This window comes from Vicugna pacos, chromosome 6, assembly GCF_048564905.1.
Source record: "Vicugna pacos chromosome 6, VicPac4, whole genome shotgun sequence".
NCBI classification, from domain to species: Eukaryota; Metazoa; Chordata; class Mammalia; order Artiodactyla; family Camelidae; genus Vicugna; species Vicugna pacos.
In genome coordinates this window covers 1824147-1832586 of record NC_132992.1, presented here as the reverse complement: position 1 = coordinate 1832586, position 8440 = coordinate 1824147, and the positions used below count along the sequence as shown (strand labels likewise).

The window sequence follows — 8440 nt, the reverse complement described above, 5'->3', positions numbered from 1 at the left end:
TGAGCCCACTGTTCCCCCAGCACACATGCTCTCTCTGCCCACAGACGGAGGTTAGAAGCTAAGATCAAAGGGGCAGATGCTAAGAGGGTTTTCAGCCACAGGGGATGTGCTCACTGATCAAGAGTTGTGCAGAGCACCAGTCTGGGAGATGGGCAGCCCCGAGGATGGGGAGCGCACACACCCCCACACACACACACACCAGAAATTGTTGCAAAAGAATCAGCAGGACCAACCATTTGTACAGAGAAAGTGAAAGGCAGAGACAGATTCAAAATGACAAGCAGTGTCCTTCCTAAAGGATGGGAGAGGTGACTGTTCAACCACCACAGTGGTGAATCCGGATCAGGGGGAGGACAGCTGAGCAGCCCTGCTGTCCTGTGTTGGCGTGGGGACCTCAGTGTGAGCATCAGTGGCATGGCCGCCAGGCCCAGCTAGCCCCCAGGGAAACCAGTGAGAAAGAGCAATGCCCGGTGCCGAGTCTGGGCTAGGCACATTCCCCTGCAGCAGGAGGCGTTGTCCTGCCGGGTCTTTGTACAACAAAGGGAATTTTTAAGGACAGCAGACTGCCAGGGGGCCTCTGTGGTCTGCAGCATAAAGCAGTTTCCCCAGGCTGGCTCTCGCGATCCTCTGTATGCTGACAACTGGGGTGATCTTCCACCGCCCAGTCAAAACTGGGCACTGCAAATGCTGGAGAGGCTGTGGAGAAAAGGGAACCCTCCTTCACTGCTGGTGGGAATGCAGTTTGGTGCAGCTACTGTGGAAAAACAGTGTGGAGATTCCTCAAAAGACTAGGAATAGACTTACCATATGACCCAGGAATCCTACTCCTGGGCATATATCCAGAAGGAACCCTACTTCAGGATGACATCTGCACCCCAGTGTTCACAGCAGCACTATTTACGATAGCCAAGACATGGAGACAGCCTAAATGTCCATCAACAGGTGACTGGATAAAGAAGACATGCTTTAGACATGCTCTTACCTGGAATGCCCTTGCGTCGGCCTGGATTGTTGCTTAGAGCAGAGGGTACATCCAGCCCCTGCGTCCTCCTTGCCCAAGCTGGCGCACTGCCGAGTGTCTGTCAGGTCAGGACACTGCATATAAAGGGTCTTCTTTCAGGCGGAGACTTCCCTGGAGGGGGAATGACGTCTGATACTCCTCTCTCTTCCTTCTGGGTCCTCTGCAGAACCTTGCACGCTGCTAGCCGCTCAGCTGGCCATCAGTGAATGCTTTCTGCAAGGAACTGAACCAACAAAGGGGGACGTTATTAGAATGACAAGAGAGATCAGAGATGAAAATGCGAGAATCCCCATCCCCGCCTCTCCCACCCCTACCCCCGTGGGGCTACCCTTGGGCCTACTGCATTTGCTCCATGTGTTAGCAGTAACATCTGCTGAGCATGTAGCATTTATTAGCTTCTCAGTGCATTCTAGGTACATATATTTAATCTTCACAACAAACCCGTGTATTACATATTATAATTACCCCCATTTCACAAATGAGGTATCTGAGGCAGAGTAAAGCAGGATGACTTGCCCACAGTGCCTCCAGCATACAATCACCTTGCTCTGTCTGCTCCCTCAGATGAGTGAGGCTCTCTCCAGCAGAACTTGTTTCTTAAGTTTCCTTTACAGCTATTTTGGGGTTGGTTCTTCTGTAACTCTTCCATCCCAAGGTGATGCTGGTTTCTTCCTGGCAACATTGTAATGGAAGACAAGCCAGCACTCACATAAGGTCAATTTCAGAGCCAACAGAATGTATCTAAATTTGCTGTGGATCCATCCACTCCTGTTCTGCAAGCCCATGAGGAAAACAGAATGCAGTTCAAACCCTCTTTCTGGACCAGACCATTATCCATACACTTTTTGGCTGTGCTGGTCACACCATACTGATTGTGCTGATGCCCTTGATGACCTGTTGGAAGAGGCTGCCTGTTGCAACTTAGCAATGCTCTGATACTCATATTAATGGGTAATTTTTAGACACTTACTATGGATCAAGCATTGCCCTAGGAGAGGTATGTACATTCTGCCATTTTAATCCTCCCAAGAGCTGATTGTCTACCTCAGCTGATAACATGGTACATGGTACACAGTATAGGTATACCTCGGAGATACTGCAGTATAGGTATACCTCGGAGATACTGCAGGTTTGGTTCCAGACCACTGCAACAAAGTGACTAATGCAACAAAGTGTGTCACAAATTTTTCAGTTTCCCAAGGCATCTAAGAACTCTGTTTACACTATACTGTAGTCTGTTAGGTTTGCGATAGCATTATGTCTTAAAAAAAAATGTATACACCTTAATTTGAAAAATGCTTTATTGCCAAAAGAAAATGTTAACCTTCACTCGATCCTGCAGTGAGTTGTAACCTTTTTGCTGATGGAGGGTCTTGTCTTGATGTTGATGGCTGCGGACCCCTGGTCGGTGGCTGTGGGAATTTCTTAAAATGAGACAGCAATGAAGTTTGCCACATTGATCAACATTTTCTTTCATGAACAGTTTTTCTGTAGCATACAGTGCTGCTTGATCCATATTACCCACAGTAGAATTTCTTTCAATATTGGGGTCAATCCTTTCAACTTCTGCTGCTCCTTTATCAACTAAGTTTATGTCATAGTCTAAATCCTTTGTTGTCATTTCCACAGTCTTCACAGCATCTTCACCAGGAGTGGATTCCCTCTCATGAAACTCTCACACGGTGCCTCGCCGCCTCTCTCTCTCTCCGTTTGGAGCTGGCCTGCACTCTGTCTATGGAATGTGTACCTACTTTTAATCTGAGCACCCAACCTCCACACCTCATGGTCTTTCTCTTGCCTTTCAATGTATCTGTCTGAATAAATCTACCTTTACTCAAAAAAAAAAAAAGAAGGAAAGAAAGAAAGAAACTACTCTCTTTGCTCATTCGTGAGAAGTAACTCCTCAACCATTGAAGATTTATCATGAGATTTCAGCAATTCACTCATATCTTCAGGCAGTTCTAATTCTAGTTGTCTTGCCATTTCTACCACGTCTGCAGTTACTTCCTTCACTGAAGTCTTAAGCCCCTCAAAGTCATCCATGATGGTTAGAATCAACTTCTTTCAAATTCATGTTTATGCTGACATTCTTTTTTTTCCCCACTTTTTCCGTATTTTGTCATTCAGTAGAGATGCAAAGTAATAGCTCACAGGCTCTGTATAATAGCGTTCCTGAGATTGATGACATCCATCACCTCACCAAGCAACTTCTCCAGACTAGAGCAGCCTTTCAAGAGTTTTGTTCACTCTCTTTCCTTGGCCCTTCCCCTCCTCTCCATTGGTCCAATTCCTTTAATTTTTCATTCCCCTTGAAGTTATGGTCATTCAGTTTCATGGCCAAAGCTGGTCCCTGTATCACAGTCCATGATCTATCTAGGCTCTAAGGATGCTCCGCTTCTGTTCTTGCTCATTCCTCAAGGAGCCCATTTGGCCAGAAGAGGGATGCGTTATACCACAGAACACATCCACCTTCTGGAACCTGCTCTGGAAGGCCAGATCCTCAGATGCCGCACAGTTGAAAATCTGGCCAAGTCTGGGGTTTTCTTCATACTTGGGGCTCAGAGCTCTGGGTTCAAGAAAAATGGCATAGTGGAAGGAGTCAGAGTCAGAGGCCCCCTTGGGGATCTTTGGAACCTTTGGTACATTTGTCACACCAGAGTATATTTCCTAGTGTTCAGACCTAGCTTCACTGAGGGGCAGTTCAGGGAATCAGGGCCTCAGGACAAGACTCTCAGCTGCCTTATTCCCCTCCTCTTTCCCTGGTGACCCCACTACTTCTTCCCAGGTTTCTATATGCGAAGCTGCTGGGCCTGTTGGCTGAGCTCCGGAGCATTAACAACGCATATGGGTACCAAATCCAGCACATCCAGGGACTGTCCACCTTGATGCCACTGCTCCAGGAGATCTGCAGCTGAGGCCCAGTTCACCTCCTTTCGCAGCCCACCTGGACACGTTGGACTGGAAAGGGGAAAATGCTGGAACCATAGGTTGGGGCCACTGGAAAGGGAGCCTCCTGGTTGCAATGAAAGATTAAAGCAGTAACTGCCTTTTCATGCGGTAATGGGGAGAGTGAGGGGTTGCCACGGGGACAGAGTTGTTCTCTGGAAGCACAGAAGATAGGGAAAGAGGAAGCCCCAGGGCTAAGAGGTAAAGAAGCTCCTTCTGGGAATAGGTGGGCCCCACTTCTGAGGTCAAAGATTTGGCCCTTCAGCCCTTCCTTCCCAGCCTTGGGAGACTCGGGGATGGAAAAGAGGATGGGGAGCTAATCCCATGCAGATTTTTTCTGCTCTGAAGAGGAAGAGGCTAGGAGCTTTAGTCCACAGGGAAATGAAGGAAATGGGAGTGAGGGGAGGAAAACCAGCCAGACACACACCTTAATCCTTCTCCCTTAGTCCAGAGCCACAGGAGCATGGGAAGATGATTCTGGGGCTGATGGCAGAGTGGGGAGCCTCAAAAGTGCTGCCTCGGCAGCTGCCCCTGTGGCAGCTCCGGTTCTGAGGAGGGCATGGTCCTTTCCCCACTCTGGCTCCTGGGCCCCGGAGACCACCCAGCAAGGTGGGCTCTGGGGAAGGGCCTAGTCTCTGGCCCTTGAGCACCTGACTCAGAGGTTCCAGATGCTGTGGGAGCTGGCTCTGGGACAACCTCAGCCCACAGTGATGCTGAAGCCACAATGGAATCTGTTGCGCCAGTTATTAAGGAAGGCTCCAAGGGCTAGGGTGACAGGCGGGGGGGCATCTTCCTCTCCAGCACAGCACCCACACACCAGTTACTATCCACCAAGCCTCTAAACACCATGTTGGCCTGGGGCAGAGTCAGGCAGTAACCAAAGGAGAAGGTTGTGTCTTGTAGCCTTGTGTTTGCCTCAAACTCCACTCCAACCTGAACCTGTTCATTTGCCCTGTGGTAATACCTTGCGTGGGCCCCACCTGATCCCACATTGAATGTAGCCACGCAGTGTACAGCCGAGTACTTCCCAGCCAGTGTCAAGATGGCCTCTCTTCGCCTGGCCACCGGTGATAAACTAGCTCTCCTCCTAGCACCAGTCGATGAGTGAGGCTCTGCAGGAAGGGAGCGACCATGATCACCGGTTCCCCAGTCAGGTCAGGATTTCCCAGGGTCAGAGTGGCTGCGTAGTCATCTCCCCGATTCTCGCCACCAAAATGCCATGTCAGAAACTTGGCCTGCTGTGTCTCAGTGGGGCTAAGTTGCCAATCCCCTGCATAGGCTGCATGGAGGTGGTAGCTGGGCAAGCCCAGAGCACTCATGTGCACAGTGTGAGCCCCCTTTGCATAGCCGGTGCAGCCCATCGAAGCTCCCAGGGTTGGGAAGGGGTTCCTCTCAATGGGGGCTCCAGCGGGGCAGAGCACCCATGGGTGCTAGGCCCAGTGTGTTCCCCATTTCATTCCAGAGGACAGGGGAGGAGCCTTCTCAGACCATCATGCTGCCCCCTTCCCCCCAGCACACCCTGGTCATCTTGATCTATGTTGACATTCTGACCTCTCCCATGAGTCACCAATGTTCTTAACGGCATCTGGAATGCCAAATCCTTTCCAGGCGGTTTTTAATAGACTGCCCAGATCAGTCAGAGGAATCACTGTCTATGACAGCTATAGCCCAAAACATATTTCTTACATGAGACTTGAAAGTCAAAATGAGTCCTTGATCCATGATCTGCAGAATGGGTGTTGTGTTGGCAGGCACGAAAACAACATGAATCTTGTTGTCAATATCTGTCAGAGCTCTTGGGTGACCATGTGCATTGTCAACAAATGATAATTTGAAAGAAATTTTTTTTTCTCAGCGGTAGATCTCAACAGTGAACTTAAAATACCATGTTTTAAACAGATGTGCTGTCATCCAGGCTTTGTCATTCCATTTCCAGAGCACAGACAGACAGATGTAGCACAATTCTAAAGGGCCCTAGGATTTGGGGAATGGTAAACAGGGCAGTGGCTTCAACTTAAAAAAGTCACCAGTTGCATTAGCCCCCAGCAGGAGAGTCAGCCGTCCTTGGAAGCTCTGAGGCCAAGCATTGACTTTCCCTCTCTTGCTGTGAAAGTCTTAGACAGCATCTTCTTCCAATAGAAGGTTATTTGTATACATTACAAATCTGTTGTTCAGTGTAGCCTCTTTCATTAATGATCTTGGCTAGATCTTCTGGACAGCCTGCTGCAGCTTCTACATCCACACCTGCCGCTTCACCTTGCACTCTGATGTTATGGAGACAGCCTTTTTCCTTAAATGGCATAAACCAACCTCTGCTAGCTTCAAACTTTTCTTCTGCAGCTTCTCCTCACCTCTTTCAACCGTCACAGAGTTGAAGAGTTAGGGCCTTGCTCCGAATTAAGCTTTGGCTCAGGGAATTCTGTGGCTGGTTTTATTTTCTGTCCAGACCACTAAAACTTTCTCCATGTCAGCAATAAATGTGCTTCACGTTCTTAGCACTTGTGCGTCCCCTGGAGTAGCACTTTTAGTTTCCTTCAAGAACTTTTCCTTTGCATTCACAACTCTAGCTAACTATCCGGTACAAGAGGCCTACCTTGTGGTCTGTCTTGGCTTTCAACATGCTTTCCTCACCGAGCTTGATCATTTCTAACTTTTGATTTAAAGTGAGAGACATGACTCTTCTTATATCTTCAACACGTGGAGGCTACCATATGGTTACTGACTGGCCTAATTTCAATATTGTTATATCTCAGGGAAAAGCGAGGACTGAGAAGAGGGAGAGAGAGCAGTGAAAACACACACAATATTAGTGGATTAAACTTACCATCTTAAATGGGCATGGTTTGTGACGTCCCAGAACAATTACAATAGTAACATTAAAGACCACTGATCACAGATCACAGTAAAATTATAATAATAAGTAAAAAATTTGAAATATCACAAAAATTACCTAAATGTGACACAGAAACCCAAAGTGAGCAAATGCTGTTGGATAAATGGCGCTCATAGACTTGCTCCATGCAGGGTTGCCCCAAACCTTTTATTTGTTTAAAAAAAATTGCAATATCTGCAAAGTGCAGAAAACTGAGGTATCCTGGTACTTTCTTTTCCTCAATATGTTTCTGAGAATTATGTATTTGTTTGTACGTACTAGTAACTTAAAAACCTTGCCAAGTAGTATTGTTTTCGTGAGTATAGTACAATTTATTTATTTTCCTATTCTTGGTAATATTCTCAGCACACTCCAAAATGAAGGGAACGTCTTTTATCTGATAAAGCATACTTATAGAAAAGCTAGAACTAACATATGCTTCCTCACCTGGCCTTTAGGTTATGTCTTGGTTTAGGCTGCTATCAAAATACCATGAACTGAGTACCTTCAACAACTCAGTTCTGAAGGCTTGGAATTCCCACAGTCTGGGTATTGGCCGGTTCAGTTCCTGGTGGGCAGATCGTCATCCTCTTGCTGTGTCCACACATGGTGGAGACAGAGAGAGCTAGCTCCCTGGTTTCGTCTTACAAGGGCACTAACCCCATCATGAGGACCCCACCCTCATGGCCTCATCTACACTGGATTACCCACCAAAGTCCTTGCCTCCTAACATCCTAACATTGGGGGTAGGGCTTCAACATATGAATTTGGGAGAGATATAAACATTCAATCTGTAACATTTTGCTCCTGGTCTTCCCAAATGCATGTCTTTCTTGAATGCAAAATACATTTCTTTCATCAAAAGTCTTAACTCATTCCAGCATCAATTCCAAAATCTAAAGTCCAAAGTTCCAACTAAGTATCATTAAAACCAGACACGGGTGTGACCTGGGGTACAGTTCATCCCGAGGCAAAATTCTTCTCCAGCAAAATCAGGTCAGTTATCTATTTCCAGATCACAAAGGTGAGACAGGCATAGGGCAGGCACTCTCATTCCAAGAGGGAAACATCGGGAAGAGAAAGGGAGCGATGTATTCCAGGCCAAGTCCTAAACTTAGCAAGGCAGATTCCATGAGCTCTCACGGCTCGGTGATAACCCTCTTTGGTCTGATGCTCGGCCCTCCGGGCTCACAGGGGTGACAGCATCACCTCCACAGCTTGGCAGGGCGGTCCTGTCCCTTCAGCTCTGTGGGCTGCTGGACACACGGCTCTCTGGGATGGCTCTGCCCCTGACGTACTGACCCTCCAAACCCGAGAGGTAGCCCCACTCTCTTAAACCAAGGAGGAACTACCCGCCAATCCCCCAGCAGGGGCAGGAGTGGCAGCTCTGTCTCCGAATCACGTCGGGTGTCATTCTTCCCTTTTCTTGAGAAAGCGCACATGTTTGCAGGCTTTATTCCTCCTGTCCTGTTGTCCCTGTTGCTTTTCGTCCCAGCTTGCAGTATTTCTGTGGGTATAATTCCATCTCTATTCCTGGCTTCCACTGAAATGGCTGATTAGGTCATTGGTTCACACCCACACTAATCTCATTGGTTAGCCAC

General features: G+C 47.8%; 1 pseudogene; it reads right to left on the bottom strand.

The window, feature by feature from the left end:
* Positions 1 to 4664: 4664 nt before the first annotated feature.
* Positions 4665 to 5419, bottom strand: LOC102542537 (mitochondrial import receptor subunit TOM40B-like; annotated as a pseudogene).
* Between the last annotated feature and the right edge of the window lie 3021 nt (positions 5420 to 8440).